The sequence below is a fragment of the Anabrus simplex genome, chromosome 5 (assembly GCF_040414725.1).
Source record: "Anabrus simplex isolate iqAnaSimp1 chromosome 5, ASM4041472v1, whole genome shotgun sequence".
NCBI classification, from domain to species: Eukaryota; Metazoa; Arthropoda; class Insecta; order Orthoptera; family Tettigoniidae; genus Anabrus; species Anabrus simplex.
The window spans coordinates 339,967,247-339,986,851 of NC_090269.1; the positions used below are offsets into that span (position 1 = coordinate 339,967,247).

General features: G+C 41.1%; 1 protein-coding gene across 1 annotated transcript in view; it reads right to left on the bottom strand.

Moving 5' to 3' along the window:
* The window catches only part of LOC136874888 (insulin-like growth factor-binding protein complex acid labile subunit), a 60,039-nt gene that overhangs the window by 8,478 nt on the left and 31,956 nt on the right, over window positions 1-19,605 (bottom strand). The window contains exon 3 of the mRNA XM_067148593.2: window positions 1,892-1,974. The gene's annotated coding sequence lies outside the window, so the exon portion shown is untranslated. The remainder of the gene's footprint in view (window positions 1-1,891; window positions 1,975-19,605) is intronic.

A 19,605-nucleotide genomic window follows, 5' to 3' on the forward strand; every position in this document is an offset into this window, starting at 1 on the left:
AAATTTACCAACACGAGGCTGACATATTTGAGCACTTTCAAATATCACCGGGCTGAGCCAGGACTGAATCTGCAAAGTTGGGGTCAGAAAGCCAGCGCCTCAACCATCTGAGCCATTCAGCCTGACTGTTTAATATTAAGAGAGAGTGGTTTCCAAGTTGTACTTACTCATAAAACAGTAGGCTATTCACACCACCAGTCCAACAGGCAAACAGCGCAACCAGATGAGTTGACTGCGCGGTCCGCGCCGTGTAACAGTGAGCTTGCATTCGGCAAATGGCCGGTTAGAAACCCACTGTCAGCAGTCCTTAAGATGGATGTTCACATTTTTCCCATTTTAAAACCATAAAAACGCTGGGACTGTATTTTTCCCACTCCTAGCACGTTCCTACGCCATCTTTGCCATAACACTTCCCTGAGTCGGTGTTACGTACAAAAACAGCTAGTAGCAAACGGCACAGTATGACAGGCTTTGTTGTCCCTTATAATTACCGCTGTCGATCAATAGTTGAGTATCGGTCGCTAGATCTCAAGATCGAGCGTTCATTCCTGGCAGAGGTAGTCAGATTTTGAAGGACGAAAAAGCCTTCATTCGACACTCCATGTCGAAATCATTGGCATATGAAAGATCTCTGGGGACACATTTGGTGTTTACCGACAGAATGAATTAAAAACAGAGCCATAGGTCGCCCAATGGAGATCTGGTTTAGTCTATCGTCTGGTAGAGTAAATGGAACATCGAAATTGACAAGATGGTAGCCTAAATGGTACCACATCAAAATGCCTGCACGTGATAGCTGAGGCCGTATGATTACCTGTTATTATTATTATTATTATTATTATTATTATTATTATTATCTCTTACGAATTAAAAATAAACCTACGGAAAATTAAAGTTTATGTAATTTTAGTCTTAAATATACGAAATCGTATTAGTAAATTACTACGTCTCAAACTAAAACGATAAATCGAAGTAATATAGCAGAAATTACGGATTTTTAAAAATGATCCATTTTCAAAATGTTTCAGGTGTAAAAATTCTTTATTTATAATTTTTAATTTTCAAGATAATATACAGTATTTATGTTAGGTTCCAATTATTATAAAAATGTATAATTGATTAAAAATTATCAATGCTCTGCGAGTGCCCCTGTGTGCCGAATTTGAAGTCAATTAGATTAAAATTGTTGCCTAGGAGGCAATTTGAATTCTAGCAGTTAGGTTCAAGTAATTTAGACTGAAGAATTTCTGATTCAGAATTGAGATTACAGAAGCTGCGACCCACTTCTCATAATATCTAAAGGAGCGCATTTCTTCTTCTTTGACTTTCTTTGCCCGTACGTATTCTGTAGCGATTGTGACCAGAATGCATTTTACTTAGATTATAGGCTTACTAGTAGGCCTATTATAATTATGAAAACTTTCAAAATCTTAGGCATTGTTTAAACGTCTTCGCGGTATCCTTAAAAGTTGGCAGAGCATTTGAAAGAGAGATATCACCATGTGCGTGAAGTTTTGGAATACCAAAGTTTAATTTTCAGCTCTTGGACCGTGTCTGAGCCAATGTGTCGGTAGGGCCCCTCTGAAGTATCGTCGCTGTTGTGCCGCGAATGTGACAATGGTCTTCCTATTCATTTTTTTCCTTAAGACTGGTCACGCCTCCCAGTCCACCAGGACTATTTTCGTTGAGTTCATTTTTCTATGTACATCTGTAAAGGAATATAAACCTTACTGTACTGTACTGTAGGAATGTATGTTTGCATGTCGCCACATTCGCCGCTTTGGCATAACAGTGAAGATATAATTTACAACTGCATCGCTCGGCCGAAATTAACTAGTCTCAGAAGTTCATATCTTGGGCCAATATAAAATGGAAGTTAAATTAAACATACCTGAAGATTTTTTAAATTAAAATTTTAGCTTCCTCCCTTTTTTGTTCTAAGATGTACTGACGTCCAACGCGTGTCTCGGTAACCTGTAAGCAAGTAAAACAAATGGAATTAGTTTTCACGGGTCAGTTAAATACTATAACAACTACACAAGTTTATAAATAATCACAAGCTGTCGTCCATGGAAACAGCATTTAGATAACATCTTATCGATTATTTTTCTCTTTGGCCTTGCGGATGATTCAGAGTTCCTTATCTTAGAGAGAGTTAACTACGCAGTACAGGTAATGTACCTGTGACCTTACATACAGTAGACGGTGGGTTTGAACTCCAATTAAGGCACCCACGAGGGTGGCACTTCACCGGCCTTCCATATTTACATGCCAATAATATACCGACCTCGATATCTGCAGTCGCTTAAGTGCGGCCAGTATCCAGTAATCGGGAGATAGTGGGTTCGAGCACCACTGTCGGCAGCCCTGAAGATGTTTTTCCATGGTTTCCCATTTTCACACCAGGCAAATGCCGGGGCTGTACCTTAATTAACGCCACGGACGCTTCTTTCCACTTCCTCGGCTTTTCCTATCCCATCGTCGACATAAGAGATATCTGTGTCGGTGTGACGTAAAGCAAATAGCAAAAAAAAAAAAAAAGTCAATAATAAACCGTAATTAAGGCCATTACCTTCCCAGCCCATTCAAGTACAGCTGAAAACCCATCAAAATTAGAGCAATATTAAACCACTAAGAGAAACCGAGAGAGTGGCTGCATTGTAGGGAATATGTATCTGTCAATTTTCATTCGGGAGGTAGTGGGTTCCAACCCCACTGCTGTGGTAGCCCTGAAGATGGTTTCCCGTGGTTTCCCATTTTCAGACCAGGCTTTAATTAAGGCCACGGTCTATTTCTCCCTGCTCCTAGTCCTCTCCCATCCTATCGTCGCCATAATATCTATCTGTGTCGGTACGATATAAAGCAAATTGTAAAACAGGAAAATATACTAAGAGAAAATCTCGATGTCATCTTCAGCAGTGAAGATACAGTATCAGCAATACTGCAAATAATGTGCTGGGATTGTAAACGGTGAAACCGGTGACTTGATAATGAATCCTATTTCCAAAAGAAGTATTCTTCAATGTAGGGGCCTACCTGCGCGAAAACCTCATTATGGTGCATTTTAAGTCAATCAATCAATCAATCAATCAATCAATCAATCAATCAATCAATCAATCAATCAATCAATCAATCAATCAATCAATCAATCAATCAATCAATCAATCAATCAATCAATCAATCAATCAATCAATCAATCAATCAATCAATCAATCAATCAATCAATCAATCAATCAATCAATCACTACTTATCGGCATTTAGGGCAGTCACTCAGGTGGCAGATTCCCTGTCTGTTATTTTCCTAGCCTTTCCTATGATTGCAGAGAAATTGGAAAGTTATTGAACATCTTCCGTGGTAAGTTATTCCAATCCCTAACTCCCATTCCTATAAACGCATATTAGCCCTAATTTGTCCTCTTGAATTCCAGCTTTATCTTCATATTGTGATCGTTCCTACTTTTAAAGACGCCATTCAAACTCATTCGTCTACTGATGTCATTCCACGCCATCTCTCCACTGACGGCTCGGAACATACCACTTAATCGAGCAGCTCGTCTCTCGTCTCCTGCCAGTATTATAATGTAATTGCCTCAGATTATTTTATAAAAATTCACACTAATATTACAGGTTTGTAACATCTAAACAGTACTAGATTCACGAATAGATCCTAATAATAACATATTGCACATACATAAATAACATAAACATATTTATGTCCCTGGCTGAGTGGCTCCGGCGGTTGAGGCGCTGGCCTTCTGACCCCAACTCGGCAGGGTTGATCCTGGTGGTATATGAAGGTGCTCAAATAGGTCAGCCACGTGTCAGTAGATTTACTGGCACGTATAAGAACTCGTGTAGGACTAAATTCCGATACCATGGCGCCTCCAAAAACCGTACAAGTAGTTTGCGGGACGAAAATCAAATAACATTATTAAACATATTAATATAATATGAAATATTATCATACACATATTAACAGTAAATTGACTATATGAATAAATAATGGTTATGTTGATTTATTCTAATTATGTACATGCTTAAATTCTTACGTGAACATAGATAGTTCAATACTGCTGTTGAGGTTTTGGTTTAGAATTGACTTATTTTGTTTATATTTCTTCATACTGCTACACTATAAGTAAGCATATTCTCAAACTAGCGTCTTTATCAAATTTAGAATTTCTACAGTTTTAATCCCACTAATGGTGTTTATTAACTTATTTTTGAACATTTTTAATGAAGGCGTTTTCTTTATATCTTCTGGAAATTTATTATACAGACTAACAGAACAATGCCACAATGAATTTCTTCCATATTTTTTCTAAATAAATTGTCCGCTGGTTCTCACTAGTATTTATTGTATTGTAATTACAAATCACAGAATGTAAATAATCTATTTTGGTGCACCAAATCGCGAATAATTTAACATGCCATGATCGATGAAGCTATTTACCGAAGCCTATTCAGGGACAGGACATGGGAGAATTCTGGAAATGTAAAAAGTAATTTTAGTGCCCTTTTTTTGCAGAATGATTGTTGCAATACGCACCTACACGGAGATCATACACGCAATATTACTCTCAGTTAATGTATGGAAAATATCACTCAATATTCATGAGGTAATTTATACTTCGGTCCAATAACGATCGATATCTGGGATTAGTTTGTCACAGATAAGTTCAACTCAGTTATTTAACGACAGTCAGTCATCCATAATTAACTCCAGGCATTCAATTCCCAAGATAATTACATTTTAAATATAAAAGAGAGTTAAACTTATGTTTATGAGGTAAAAATATAATTGGCCTTGTTAAATTAATTATTAATATATTTTTACAGAGCCATATTTCAATTGCTCCGTGCTGCATATTTTGTTTGCTTCCTTGAAGTATAGAAGATACTGGTATCTTCAGAAAAAGATGACAATCTACCCCTGGGATGTAAAGTTAGCAACATCATTAATAAAAATAAGAAAAAGTAATGGTCCTGACAAGGAAACCTTTGCGAATATAATGGGTAGGAAGAGTATTGGGACATACGTCGTATTAGAAGTAAGCCATCAATGCTGCATATTCGTTAACTGGCCCCTACAGTACAGGCAACACAGTACACAGTAGTCAGTTAGTTCATAGACTGGCGCCTATAGTGCAGGCAACACAGCGAACACTTCCGTACTACAGTCAATGAGTTCGTTGGCTGGCGCCTACAGTTGAGAAATCACGTAGTCTTTTGACCTGCCCTCTAGCGGCTTTTCTCGGTGATGAGTGATGACACGGGTGATTTCGGCTTCGTTATCGCAAACGTTTCGCTAATGTGTTTGCCTAATTTTTTGGCAGAACTTGAAATTCTTCCGTTGTTCAAAGTACTACAAGTTTCAGCGCTCACATTCAACAGAGAGCGTGCATCTATTTACACTGTCTGCACGCAACTGCCTCTTGTTCTGACTAGCGAAGAACTGTCACGGCGGTGTAGTGGACCGCAGTGACGATAGGCGGAGAGTCCACAAACTACTTCTTCTTCTTCTTCTTCTTCTTCTTCTTCTTCTTCTTCTTATTATTATTATTATTATTATTATTATTATTATTATTATTATTATTATTATTATTATTATTATTATTATTATTACTGTTATGTAGAATAGTTGTTCGCAAGTTATGCACCGCGGTGCACCAAATTTAATGCGGGACACCGTAGTTTACTGTCATTCTTTAGTCGTGAGTTTTGAAGTGATTATCGGTCGCAAATTCTTAAAGAGACTGAAGATAAGTAGGAAGTGAGAAGCTTCCATTTTTTGAATATCTCACGATAGCTTGCAATAATTCTGTGAAAATTATCCCACACTATTTTTAATGTAATAAAATTAGTAAGAAAAATATTATTTTACTTCGAACGAAATATCTCAAATGTAACTCTGAAATGTGATGTACGAAGGCGAATACAATCACGTTATTGATATTTCAAAATATAGGACTAAAAAATCCTCTAAAGTAGGGCTATAGTTAATTTTTCTATGTATTAAAAACTTTGTGAGTGGTTATGCCTCTTATCACAATTTCTGTACCGGTAGTGAACAATGCATTTTAGCGTAACCACCTAAATACTTATGAAACAAAAAATATGTTCCTATATTTTTGAATTACATTCAGATTACTTCTTAACTCGAGTCTTCTCTCCCAGACTGAAGTATTGCATGAGAAGCGGTTACCAATGACAGTGACTAATAAAAGAGTTGGTGAATATTTGAGAATTATATCGTCTTTGAAGAAACAAAACCTCGTATATAAAAATGCTCTTTCTGTCCGTTATGTTCTTAAGACTGGTCACCGAGCTCGATAGCTGCAGTCGCTTAAGTGCTGCAAGTATCCAGTAATCGGGAGATAGTGGGTTCGAGTCCCACTGTCGGCAGCCTTGAAGATGGTTTTCCGTGGTTTCCCATTTTCACACCAGGCAAATGTCGGGGCTGTACCATAATTAAGGCCACGGACGCTTCCTTCCAACTCCTAGGCCCTTCCTATCCCATTGTCGCCATAAGACCTATCTGTGTCAGTGTGATGTAAAGCAAATAGAAAAAAAAGGCTGGTCACGCCTCCCAGCCACATATGGATATGCAGTCCATCAGAACAATTTTCGTTGTGTTCGTTTTCCTATGCTCATGTGTGAAGGAAAATGAACCTTACCGTACAGCACCGGATGCAGTGTGTTTGCGAGACGTATTTTCGCGTTCTTACAGTATAATGTATTTATAGTTCACTCTGCATTCCCATACATTTTACCTCGTTTCGGTATATTTCTATTAATATCCACTACAGCATATGATCGAACTTTGGAGAAGTGTTCAATATTGCTTTCTTTTAAAACAGAGTACGTCCGAAAATATGTAAATTCGTCATTCACAATTTCTTTCTTTAGGAAATGCCGACCGACCGCTTTGCAATAAACATTACCGGTAATGCATGTTTAAAACATCTACGTTAAAAATTACATTAAAACATCAAAGCAATACGTTCAATGTCGGGAAGTGCGCGCTCGAGGAGAAACTACAGTTTAATCACATGATCTTCGTGCACGTAAACAAAGTGTTGGGTGAGCGTAGCCATGTTGTAAAGTCTTAGAAGAATCCGGTGCATCAGAGAAATATTTAATTAAACGACACGAGTTGTTCAGTTTCTATTTAAGAATTAGGTTTTAAAATTTCAATAATGAAACAGTCCGCCTCTGTGGTGTAGTGGTGAGTGTGATTAGCTGCCACCCCCGGAGGCCCGGGTTCGATTCCCGGCTCTGCCACGAAAGTTGAAAAGTGGTACGAGGGCTGGAAAGGGGTCCACTCAGCCTCGGCAGGTCAACTGAGTTGAGGTGGGTACGATTCCCACCTCAGCCATCCTGGAAGTGGTTTTCCGTGGTTTCCCACTTCTCCTCCAGGCAAATGCCGGGATGGTATCTAACTTCAGGTCACGGCCGCTTCCTTCCCTCTTCCTTGTCTATCCCTTCCAATCTTCCCATCCCCCACAAGGCCCCTGTACAGCACAGCAGGTGAGGTCGCCTGGACGAGTTACTGGTCAGTCTCCCCAGTTGTATCCACCGACCCAGAATCTGAATCTTCAGGACACTGCCCTTGAGGCGGTAGAGGTGGGATCCTTCGCTGAGTCCGAGGGAAAAACCAATCCTGGAGGGTAAGCAGATTATGAAGGAGAATAATGAAACATTTGTATTTAACAGCTCGGATATATGATAATGAAATGTGCTAATTATATGAAGACTGTTTAGGTATCATTGAAAGTTTAAATAACATTTGAGTTACGTTAAATTGGAAATGACACCCGTGATAGGACAGCATTTTCAGTTGACTGTACTGAGCAAGTGGCAGTGCAGTTTGGATTACGTACCTACTTGTTTCAGCTTGCATTCGGAGGATAGTGGGGTCGAACCCCCACTGTCGACAGCCCTAAAGATAGTCTTCCGCGGTTTCCCATTTTCACACCAGGCAAATTCCGGGGCTGTACCGTAATTAAAGCTTCCTTCCTACTCCTAGCCATTTTCTGCCCTATCTGTGTAGGTGCGACGTAAAAAAAATTGAAAATAAAAAATGGCTGTATTTGCATTTAAGCGGTGAAACACTAAATAACAGTATAGCTGAGACGGGCAAAGCGTACCCAGCGGCATTCAAAGAGTTCGGCAAACGTTTGATCTCCCTAGCCACTCACTTGCCTAGCAGGGGGTGATTTATGACGGCAGTGGGCTTTAAAACGGAAGTTCGCATTCCCCTTCAGAAATCCTCACAACTCTGTTGCCGATGCACCTCTTGTTAAACAGACGTCAGTCTCTTTTTTCTGCTCAGACAATTCACACTTGCTTTGTTCGCTGTTTGAAAGTTTTGGATTATTTCTTTGCTTCGTTAATTAATATTTGTGAAGTGTGTTGCTTTTCATTTCACTTCATGCAGTGATGTGGAGACCATGGGAATCACACCTGGAAATTATACAACCGGGGAGAATGACCAATACCTCGCCCAGGCGGCCTCACCTGTTATGCTGAACAGGGGCCTTGGTGGGGGATTGGAAGATTGGAAGGGATAGACAGGGAAGAGGGAAGGAAGCGGCCGTGGCCCTAAGTTAGGTACCATCCCGGCATTTGCCTGGAGGAGAAGAGGAAAACACGGAAAACCACTTCCAGGATAGCTGAGGTGGGAATCGAACCCACCTCTACTCAGTTGACCTCCCGAGGCTGAGTGGACCCCGTTCCAGCCCTCGTACCACTTTTCAAATTTCGTGGCAGAGCTGGGAATGGAATGCGGGCCTCCGGGGCTGGCAGCTAATCACACTAACCACTACACTACAGAGGCGGACAATTATTATTATTATTATTATTATTATTATTATTATTATTATTATTATTATTATTATTATCCCAGTCCCTAGTTCGTGATTTTACTTTTCCTTTGCTGGGCGAGTTGGCCGTGTGGTTAGGGGCGCGCCGCTGTGAGCTTGTATCGGGGAGATAATGGGTTCAAGCCCCACTGTCGGCAGCTCTGAAGATGGTTCTCCGTGGTTTCCCATGTTGACACCAGGAAATGTTGGGGAAGTACCTTAATTAAGGCTACGGGCACTTCCTTCCCACTCCTAGGCCTTTCCTATCCCATCGTCGCCATAACACCTATCTGTGATGGTGCGACATAAAACAAATTGTAAATAGTTGTTGTACTTTTCCTTTCTTTACTGAAAGCGAGACACTGATATTAGCAGCATGAAATTACGTATAATATTTTAATAGGCCCACTTTGGTATCAATTTAAGTTTAGTCTTTGTCGAGTTTATTTGCTAATTCCTTCTTCCTGTTTTTTCTTTCTTTCTTTCAACATCTGCGACCACCGCACGTGTTAACCACGAAAGAAATTATTCTGCGTTATCGGTGTGTGCTGTGGTTCATGATCAAGTTTTTATATTTATATTTTGACTTTAGAATAAATTAAATGTTAACATGTTTAAATAATCGACGCAAAATATGACAACCTTGCTTTTCACAGAGCTCACTTGCCTTTTAAACGACACGCGCCTCTTGTGTCCAGAGGAAAGAAACCGACTGACAACCCTCATTATCACTAGGGCGGGCAGAATGACAACCCTCATTATTACCAGGGTGGGCGAAGTTTTGAGATCAGAGGATACCGCGTGGGTATGCTTTGAGCGTCAGGACTATATATATGTGTACATCACGTATCTAGTATATCTTGTGTTTAAGAAGTTTTATATCAGTGAACAAAACTTTAAGATAAGATAAGACAGAATCCATTTAACATTATCTCGGAAACCGCAGATTACTGAGAGGGCATTGTATTGCAATATTTTCTTTTGATATATGCAGTTAACAATAATTTAAAACCATACAGCGTAGTTGAAATAAACATGCAGTATAAAGACAAATAAAGAATAAGTGTCGGGGAAACAGCGTTAGGGTAATAACCAAACTTTGACACTTTATTAGAAATTGAACAGAGAAGGAATAGCCTGAAAGAATCAAAGGTATTGTTGTAAAGAAATCAAACTTCTCGGACATGCTATAGACATTCTTCGGCTACCCCAGAAACGTGACCCTTCAAAGTGAAGGACTCTGATCCACAGTCCCTCCATAACACTTCAACACTTCGAGAGAATGTTAGTATTAAACTATAAAGAATCTGAACAAAACTTTCAGTGTATAAGGATTTACGTAAATAGAAGGAAAACGTTCAAGAGGTGCAGTACCTGAAACTTGTAATGTGGATAACGTTGCATTGTGACTGTTATACTGACTCACACTGAAACTGGATAAATGAATGTCAATAAGCAGTAATAACTCGCTGCTAAGTTTGGATCATTTGGACATTACAGAGAAGGATGGTTGAAAACCTTCATCTTGTATCATTTGCAGCTGACGAAAAATACAATATTAGGATTATTAAAACAATTATTTCATCATACCAATTTAATACAAAGTTCTTAACAGGTTCAGAATAAGTTACATCCGTACAGATACGGTTATACAGTAACTCCATAAAATTACCACCAAGATAATGATAGGTCAGCCGAGCACAAATATGTTTTAACTTTACAGTTTTCCGACAAGAATAGAATGGTAACAGTTACACGCGTTGTTGCGAACATACACAGTCTTATACTAGGAATGTCTCTGAAGCAAGCTCGTATGCAAGTCTTGCAGATTCCCGGTGTTCTTTTCACACACAGCCTCAAATAGTTTAGGTAACCCTTGAATGGGACGCTGATAGATGCTCCAAACTCATTTCCAGCCCGTATGTTATCACTGGGAGGACCTGTGTATAGAACAAGACCAAAGCTGTGGTCAGAAACAACCAAATGCAGCGGTTACAAACCTGTGCTTCGTGGAGCCCAAAAAACTCGGCGTACGCTTGCTAGGCACTCGCGGGCGCTTTAGAGTAAATAATAAGAAACAAGAATTAGAATCAAAATACGAAAACTGGAAAGTACATGCTGAACGGAAATATGCCTAGTTGAATTTCGCACCTTGTCTATCAGATAACGTTTGGACATTACGCTACCGCTAGCTCCAAAATTATTGTAGAGCGATACAGGCAGACGACATGGCTCAGCAGCGTGCCGGCCTGTCGCACACACTTTGTCGCGTACCATGTTTTAATGGCTGTTCACGGAACGGATTGTCCGAGTTATTTCTCGAAACTGCACATTCTCACCCATTCTTGACCCATCGAGAATATCTGGAATCCGTTCGAAGCTTCTCAAAATTTATCTCCATTGCCTAGTCGATTTGCAGCCACCTAGCAGCTAATTTCTAGCGACAACACTGTAAATTATTAGCACTTCTTCAGCTAGTTTTAGGTGCGTTTGCCTCCTTTTAGTAGTTTTGCTGTGTATTTAATAACTGCCCATTAAGAATTTTTCTTTACTCGTTGGAATACCGAACTACCGCGATAAATTTCCGGTAGTAAACGTTGCAACATTGATTGAATCAGTTGTTTTAATTGGTAGGTAAGTTTTGTGTCTATGAAAATCCATAGCCTGTTTCCAGTCATTGGACCGGGTCAGCAATAGGATTAATGAATCCCCCATTAGTGGCGAGGATAGGAATTGTGCCGGCTGCCGAAGCCTGTCGCACTCCTCTGGGGGAAATGTTCAATGAATGATAGATGAAATGAAATGATATTAGAGTGTGTTGCTGGAATGAAATATGACAGGGAAAACCGCAGTACCCGCAGAAAAACCTATCCCGCCTCCGCTTTGTCCAGCACAAAACTCACATGGAGTGACGGGGTTTTGAACCACGGAACCCAGCGGTGAGAGGCACGAGGCACTCAGACGGGTCGTAGATGCAGTTATATTGTCAAATTCGTGCTTTAACTCCCCACTATTGGAAACTGATCAAGGAATGGCCAACCATAATCACAGTAACGCCAGCTCAAGATGTTCAACTTTCCCTCTACCTCTGCAAGAGTTAGGGCCCAAAATTAGCGGCGAAACCTTAAAAAATGTGTATGGTGTAGTGCCATTTCTCGGCGTCCTCAAAATACGCTCCTTTAAGCCTTGAAGACCTGCTGTGATACCTTACGGTTCAGCTAAATTTGGTCTATGATACAATTTAGCAATTCATTCCCTGGAAAATTAAACTCAATTCCACGAATGCGCATGGAATGATTGCTTTCAGGTGAGGATTTCTTGCTTCAATCGTATGTATAATAGTTTTGCATTTATCTTCGTTTCTTAATTCTAAAACAATGTCCCTTTGTGGGTGGGGACGGTAGAATAACAGCCACGGTATCCCCTGACTGTCGTAAGAGTTGATTAAAAGGGGCACCAGGGGCTCTGAATTTTGGAGCGTGGGTTGTCGACAGCAGGGCCCTTAGCAGAGCCCTGGCATTGCTTCCACTTACTTGGGCCAGGCTCCTCACTTTCATCTATCCTATACGACCTCCCTTGGTCAACACTTGTTCTTTTCCTACCCCAACGATACTAGAGCACTCGAGACCTAGGGAGTCTTTCATTTTCACGCCTTTCGCGGTCCTTGTATTCCCTTAGCCGATACCTTCATTTTTCGAAGTATAGGATCCCTTCCATTTTTTCTCTCTGATTAGTGTTATGCAGATGCTGGTTGCCTGGTTGTACTTCCTCCTAAAATAATAATAATAATAATAATCACCACCACCACCACCACCATCTAAAGCAGGGCCTCTCAAACGCCCAAAATCTAACGCGTGCAGAGCGAGGCGCAAGAGCTCCGTGCACTGTGCATCGGTGCCGCTCGGTATAGCTCGGATCAACGCTTCGTCTCTTGGCTACTCGGCTAAGCTCGGCTCTACTCGGCTCTACTCGGCTCAACTCAGCCCGGATTTGGAGCGCTACGGCGCAAGTAGGGCAGAGGGAGACAGGCGGAGCGAGCGAGAGAGGCGTGAGGAAAGAGAGAGTAAGCGCTATTGCTCCAAATCGAGGAGTGGGGGGACTGCACTCTGGTCAACCAAGCCAAGTCGTCTTTTGCACCGTGCACAGTGCATGCACCACGCGCATGCACCCTGAGAGGCCCTGATCTAAAGCAACGCCTTTAATATGTATTTCTTTGACTATTTATTCCACCCTGCAGAGACTTCCTTCTGATCGTAGATTGCAGCAATTGGAAAGTTTGCTCTGAATCGTTTAACCCAAATTCATCAATAGAGGAAATCAAAACTACATGCTTAGTAGAAACTGTTGCTGACTACATCAGTGTAACGAAGCTATCACCGAGCTCGATAGCTGCAGTCGCTTAAATGCGGTCAGTATCCAGTATTCGGGAGATAGTAGGTTCGAACCCCACTGTCGGCAGCCCTGAAGATGGTTTTCCGTGGTTTCCCATTTTCACACCAAGAAAATGCTGGGGCTGTACCTTAATTAAGGCCACGGCCGCTTCCTTCCCACTCCTAGCCCTTTCCTGTTCCATCGTCGCCATAAGACCTATCTGTGTCGGTGAGACGTAAAGCAACTAGCAACGAAGCTATCGCGATGACTTTAAAGGTGGTTCAAGAGTATTTCCTGAAAGTAGCAGGGATTAATTTAGAAGCTCTTTGTTTCTCTCATGGTCTGTTTTATGTAGCTTCTCCAGGGTTCGATCTTCGTGTAATGTATACATTTACACTTCTAATACTGCGATACGTAATATGGTTTTTCGTACGGCAATGGATTAATGATTTCGCAGTTAGAAAACATTTACAAAGTTTAGAAATCTACATCAGTAATTCGCAACAAGTTAAAACATTGCCGGGATGAGTGGCCCAGAAGGTTGAGGCGCTGGCCTTCTGACGCCAAGTTGGCAGGTTCGATCCTGGCTGAGTCCGGCGATGTTTGAAGGTGCTAAAATACGTCAGCTTCGTGTCGGTAGATTTACTGGCACGTAAAAGAACTCCTGCGGACAAAATTCCAGCACCTCGGCGTCTCCGAAAACCGTCAAACGACCAGGTGAGTTAGCCGTTCGGTTGGGACCGCGCAGCTGTGAGCTTGCATCCGGGAGATAGTCGGTTCGAACCCCACTGTCGGCAGCCCTGAAGATGGTTTTCCGTGGTTTCCACTTTTCACACCAAGAAAATGCTGGGGTTGTACCTTAATTAAGGCCACGGCCGCTTCCTTCCCACTCCTAGGCCTTTTCTCTCCCATTGTCGCCTTAAGACCTATCTGTGTCGGTGCGACGTAAAGCAAATCATCGCTGCCGGGACAAAACCTCCTATGTGAAATATTTTAGCTTAGAATTTCGGCCAGTAAGGTTCTGTCATCTAAGGTGCAATATTGTCAAGGCAATCTCGCTCTTCATAATGTATGTGCTGCGGGTCAGTATATCTCCAAAAATATTATCACGTAGGAGGTTATGTCCCGGTAACGACGAAATAACAAACAAAAAAAACGTCAAAAGTATTTAGTGGGACTTAAAACAATAGCATTATTATTAGTTAAAAATGCTCGGACTGCAGAAAAACAAATATAATTCTATTTCTACTTGTGATATGTTTTCAAGTTTTTGTTGATATAATATTACGTTCTACTACCACAGTAATTACTATTTCCTTACCTTGCAAGTACATCCGTGGGGACATTATTGAACAACATACCACATCGCGGGCGGAGCCCGCGGGTACTTGCTGCTTTTATTATAAACATTTTATTTGCTTTATCATTATTTTCTTTGATTTATGAAAGACAAAGTCGGTTATTCTCACATACCTGTATGATTTTTATTTTAGGCATAGATCACTAGTTTCAAATAGTCACTTTGAAAGAAATAGTCGTTACATTTGAAAAGGAGGACAAACCTTCAGCTCACTGCATTACTTCGTCGGTGATTCAACGATAGGGAAAGATGATAACCAAGTAATGTACTCCAGTGCTTCTTTGTGTGAAGTGTTTTCCGCAAGAGAAACCATTTCTGAATCTGTAGTGTTACCTCATTCATTGTTTGTAAAACGTGACAGAAATGTGTGTGTGGTGGTGTGGGGGGATGATGTCCCCCCTCCAAAAAACTAAAATACAAAGATAGCTTTTTGAACTTGTGATTCACAGAAACACATGACGCTCGAGCCCTTTGTGTGATTTACGGAAATATGTTGAACAACAATTTATGTTTCCTCCCAAAGTGTGGTGTTATTTTGGGGGAAGTTATCCGGAGATGAAAGACGAACTATGTGATTTTGACATAAACATGTCCTATGGCGTGGGGTCATTTGAAACTAGCAACTGTTGATGGATGGCATGACCGAGAGGCGTATAAGAAATATTTACGATCATTTGATTATTCCAAAGAGAAATATGACACAATATTTTTTCAATATGAAGTACAACGAAAATTGGCTTCACAGAAACCTATAACAACTCTTGTTGGATCCAATAATGAATTTTCACACCTAATAAGGTGATATACAGACAGAGCTGGTGACGCCCATACCAGTGCAGAGTCTCATATTAAAACTTGGATAATCGATATTGTCAGTAGTTTGCTTGATGAAGAATCTGTCAGGTTAGTCTCCAACACTCCTTTGTCAAGTAACACCGTTGGTAGATGTTTCGGTGATACAGTTTCGATGACGTGAAACAGATACTTATCAGTCACATTAAGTGTGTGAAGTTTGCACTATAAATAGATTAATCGAATGACGTCGCTGGGTTGGGATTTTTAATGCTATTTGATCGTTACGTTTGCTTAAAAACTAGCAAGGGGACATTCTTATTTGCGTAACAATAACAACCAACACATCAGGGAGTGAAATATTCAATATTTCGAACGAATTTTTCTCATCAAATTAAATACGTCGGATTTATGCACAGATGGTGGCATGGCTATGAAGGGTCAGAACTAACGGCAAGGCAAAGGAGAGTACCAGCAGCCATTGCGCTATTCACAGACATGGGCGAGACTCGAGAAAAATACCTTCTCAGCTTATGATAGTGTTCAAAACTATTGTGCGAATATGAGGGAAGCCACCATGAGTCCTTCCAGTTGCACACTGACGTATGATGATAGTGTTGATGAAAATCGTTGACAAGTTTGATGGAACTGCGTGCAGAGGTAGCAGCAATTTTCATGGACCATGGCGATGTTTCAAAATGTTGAAGATTGGGTGTGCAAACTGGCCACCAATTTTAGCAAAATGAATTAAATGAACGTATCATTGCAGGTGACCGCCTCTGTGGTGTAGTGGTTAGTGTGATTAGCTGCCACCCCCGGAGGCCTGGGTTCAATTCCCGGCTCTGCCACGAAATTTTAAAAGTGGTACGAGGGATGGAACGGGGTCCACTCAGCCTCGGGAGGTCAACTGAGTAGGGGTGGGTTCGATTCCCATCTCAGCCATCCTAGAAGTGGTTTTCCGTGGTTTCCCATTTCTCTTCCAGGCAAATGGCGGGATGGTACCTAACTTAAGGCCACGGCCGCTTTCTTCCCTCTTCCTTGTCTATCCCTGATAATCTTCCCATCCCCCCGCAAGGTCCATATTCAGCATAGCAGGGGAGGCCACCTGGGCGATGTACTGGTCATCTTCCCCAGTTGTATCCCCCGACCCAATGTCTCACGCTCTAGGACAATGCCCTTGAGGCGGTAGAGGTGGGATCCCTCACTGAGTCCGAAGGAAAAGCCAACCCTGGAGGGTAACCAGATTAAGGAGAAGAAGAAAAATTGCAAGTGAAAAAGCCCATAGTTTTCGATGATGATGATGATGTTTGTTGTTTAAAGGGGCCTAACATCGAGGTCATCGGCCCCTAATGGTACGAAATGAAAGAACAAAAATGTCAAATTCATCCACTGACCAAAAAAAGTAATAATGACATGAAGAATGAATGGATGGACTTGAACCCCACAAAAAAAAAGAAGAAACAAACAAACAAAATACAGTGGATCAGACTCAAACAAAGATCATATATAATTGATTACTGACCAAGGGACCACTCATAAAGCACAATGATGCTTGATGTCTAAAGGGGTGCAAAATCCATGTCTAAGGCCCCACAGAATGGTACATGGCGCGAGCAAAGTAGAACCATGGTACTTGTCATGCTGCGGTACTAATCAAAAGTAGCGAAGACTCACGGTGTTCCACACAAGACGGTACTACTCACAAGTAATGTACTTCGTACAGGTAACGCAGACCTATGGTGTTTCGCACACAATGGCGCCACTCATAGCCAACTCAAACCAATGAGTTTCCTCACCTAGGTGTACTAGGCACGGATGCCGGTCCCATGGGCTCCGTGGTGTTCCTCACATAGTGGATACTAATCAAAGGCAACGCAGACCCACGGTGTCGCTCATATAGTGGTACAACTCACAGGCTACGCCCAGACCCGCGGTGTTGCTCACATGGGTACGACGCACGGGGACTGGAAAACCCACAGGGGAACCAACTCTCTGCTGCTACTAATCACAAACCCATTTCGTACCGAACATAGTGGTACAACTCGCAAGTACAGGCAACCCATGGTGTTCCCCGCGTGATGGCACGAATCAAAAGCAGTCTCATGGTTCCAATTTAATCATTCCTTGGTCGCCCCTTTTAGTCGCCTCTCACGACAGGCAGGGGATACCGTGGGTGTATTCTACATGTGCGTCCCCCACCCGCAGGGGGTAGTGTGTTTGGTCCGCGAGAGGTATTTTATTTCCCTCAAGTCCGCCGGCAAGCCGGTTAGGACCCCCTATCCGCCACCTGGGACGCGCCACGTGGGAGTATCATCTCTCCCCCTGCTACGCCTTCGTAGCAGGTTCGTGACATAGTTTTCGATGCTAGCGCCAAAGTGTCTTCTTTTAAAAAGAAACTGATGTATTGGTAGGAGTGCGAAGGAAAGAATTATATTAATTGTATTCTTTTTTCATTCAAAAGGCTTCTTCAATTTAAATAATATCGAGATTCAAGAAGAAAACACAGAAAATTGTTCGGGCTTATGTAGATGATTTGAAAGGCCCGTTTGAACATTATTGTCTGATAGCTCAGGAGAAGGTGCTTTTTGACTTCAAGTTGATACTGAAAGTGTTTAACGTGAACAAAAGACCATTCAGCTTAAACTCAGCGGAATACATAGCACTCATACATTTGAAATCCCAGAATAAACTTAAAATCGCGTTTCAAAACTAAATTATACCGGAATTTTGGCTGTATTCACAAAATTAAGCAAAATGACTATCGCTGTCTTTCCCAACTACGTATCTCCATGAATCGGGATTCTATTTGGTTACCAAAACAAAATCGAGAAGACCGCTAAACGCAGAACTAGATATTCGCCTCCATTTACCATCAATTGAACCTGAAATAACAAAACTATGTACAAAAGTCAATAAATGCAAACACAGGTGTCTCATGAAACGTTTATATGTTTTTTTAACGTTATTTCTTAATTTAGGCTTACAGTTGCAATACAGTGCGCATCACTTGCAATATAGTAACATTAAATTGGATGTGTTGTCTATAATGAATAAAAATTGAATAGAAAGTAATGAACGAATATATGTTTGACGTGAATTCGGTTTAATGATGTTGGGGGAGCTGGCTTTATTGTATGAACCGAATTGGTGATTTCACCAATAATGTAAAATTTGTTGTAACGCAAATGGGTTTGTTTTATTGAACTTTGGAAGAACTTTCATATACGGCCAAGTTTTAACAATACCCTGTGTACTGGCAGTAGTTGAGAATAAATTGAAATATTAAGTAAAATTTGAAAGATTAAAAATATTATTTCATTACATTGGCATTGCCCAGTTGTTTAGCTAAACTTTACATTCCCTTACTATCTATCCTCTCTTCTCCCCTCTCGTAATAATACTACTACTCAACACCATTAACTTGAAAGACAAAGCATTGCTGTTATTCCAAGGAATTCATAACTCTAGCGACCATCGAAATCGAGATTTTTGTGTATATTAAATAAAAAATTTGGATCCTCAATTGTCTATGGAACCTAATGATGGACCAAACATCGATTTAAGAGCTAATGGCAAAAAACAAAACACACATTCTTTAATGCGCGTATTTCTGTTAATATAAAACCTCGTAAATTCAAGACTTCAGACATGATATTAGTCACAAAACCTTGTATCCCCAAACGACATGACGATGGATTAATGCTGATACCTCGTAGATCCTTCTATTATATCCTTCAACGTTCAATTATTTGCATCACAAAAGAGTTTCCTGTGTGTTGAACCCAATAACCCTTGAACTAGGATAAACCACAGTCTTGAACCCGAGGGCTGAAACCGAATCCGTAACTGAGAAGTTCGGAAAGTTTGAATAAGGCGGGCAAACAGCATGAGGTTCTCGACTCATATTTTTGTTTTGGTCAGCCTAGACACGTGGAGAGGCAAAAGAGTATTTTGTTTCCCACCAAAGAAGAAATGGCGTTGGGTATGTGTGTGGATAGGGTCTAAGAATACAGGATGCTTGGCGGGAGTTTGTGCCAGTCGTATTTGATCTACGGAGGAATTTTCCGACTCCATGGCTACATGGTTAGCGTGCTGGCCTTTGGTCACAGGGGTCCCGGTTTCGATTCCCGGTACGGTCGGGTAAGAAGAAGAGGAGCCCTTTAGCCCATTAGCCCTTTAGCCCTAGGAGGAGGTGGAAGAGGAAGAGTCCTTTCATC